Source organism: Aptenodytes forsteri, unplaced genomic scaffold (assembly GCF_000699145.1).
Source record: "Aptenodytes forsteri isolate BGI_AS27 unplaced genomic scaffold, ASM69914v1 Scaffold54, whole genome shotgun sequence".
Taxonomy (NCBI): Eukaryota; Metazoa; Chordata; class Aves; order Sphenisciformes; family Spheniscidae; genus Aptenodytes; species Aptenodytes forsteri.
This window is the reverse complement of record NW_008796044.1, coordinates 12,743,411-12,744,986: the sequence shown is the minus strand read 5'-3', so window position 1 is coordinate 12,744,986 and position 1,576 is coordinate 12,743,411.

The following is a 1,576-nucleotide window of genomic DNA, read 5'->3' as shown; positions in this document are numbered from 1 at the left end:
GCTTGTGCTGCTGTCCCTTCTGGGTTCCCTGGGGCTGCGCGGGGTCCCGCGGACCTCCCCGGCATAGTGGGGCCCTGGGGGTGGAAAGAGCCTGCCTGCCTTCGCCTTAGGGGGGGTTCCGCTCGTTGGGGAGCGGCAGACCCGAGGCCAGCAGCGGCTCCCCCGGTTTATCGAGAGACAAAATGGCGGGGCCGAGGGGAGGGCAGGGCCCGGCCGCGGCGCCTTCCTGCCGGGGGGGGGGGGGGGAAGCCCCTTGCACCCCCGGTGCCGCTTGTGGGGTGCAGCCGGGTTGGGGTGTGGAGGAATAGCTTGAGGGGAGGCTGTGCTGAAGAGATGCCGGGTCCTCGGCCGCTTTGGCAGGTGGGCTGTGGCAGTGCCATGCTCACCCCTCAGCCCCGGGTGCCCTGGGAAGGAGGCTTGTGTACTCCCGCTGGCCCGCTGAGGCTTACCAGATCTTTCCTCCTTGGCGGCTGAGGCAGGGAGAATTCCCCACTGAGCCTGTGTCTCTGAGTTAACGTTACACAAGGAAGTTACACCCCCCAGCTGGAGTGTTTATTATCGGGGATCCTTCTCCTCTATGCTGCTACTTTGATTATTGTGCATTTGTTAACAGAAATCAGCCAGAGGAGCAGGAACCACAGGGAATGCCTTCTGGTTTCACATAGCTCTTTGGGACTTGTTCCATAGCTACCTGATTCTCCTGTTGGTTTTGCTACAAGGAAGGTGGGGTTTTTTTATATATATATATAAACCAACAAACCAGAAGCAAAGAAAGCCTGCTGTAAACAGACATGCTGCTTGCTCTCTGCACTCCTGACATTTTCTCCTTTCTGTAGGTGACTGCTACTGGGCTTGCGAAGGTGTCCTTCACTGGCAATCGTGCTGTTTCCAGCTGTCCCAGTCCTGGCTTCCTACTCAGTTCAGGCAGTTCCACCGCTTCTTGGCGATTTGATGGTTTTTTGGGTTGTAAAAATTAAAAAAAACAAACTCCTTTCCCTGACTGCCCTTCACTCCAACCAGGACATCGCCCTGGCAGCCTGGCTGGGTTATGAGACAGCTCAGCAGGTGCTGGGATCCCGACATGCTCTTTTGGCTGTGCTCGTGTCCGAGGTCTCAACTGGGGACGAGACAGCAGGACCCCACACACAGGCAACATCTTCCCTTTTGTTCCCCAAAGGGCTTGTTTCACCCCAGAGGCCCAGTGCTATTCTGTAAACCCTCGGAAAACCTGGCTTTGAAGCTAAATGCAGTCCCACAGAACCAGAAAGCATCTTGTTTATAAGATAATGTCTCAGCCTGCAAAAAATAGCCAAAACCTGCTCTATTTCTGTGAGGAGAGGAGGGGGGTGGCATGGTTCAGCTTCGCAGCGCTCCGGGCTGACAGCTGAAAAGCTGCCCGCCTTCCCCTTGCTCCGTCTTGGGCACGCTCGCACCGAAAAAAAGCATTGCTCTACTCACCCGGCCGGGTCCCGGGGGGGTGAGAGCCCTTTGGGCCAGGCGCTCTCCAGCTGCGATCCCCAAATGCAGGAAGGCCGGCCCAGCTGAGCTTACTTTTAGGCATGGAGAAGGGGAATTC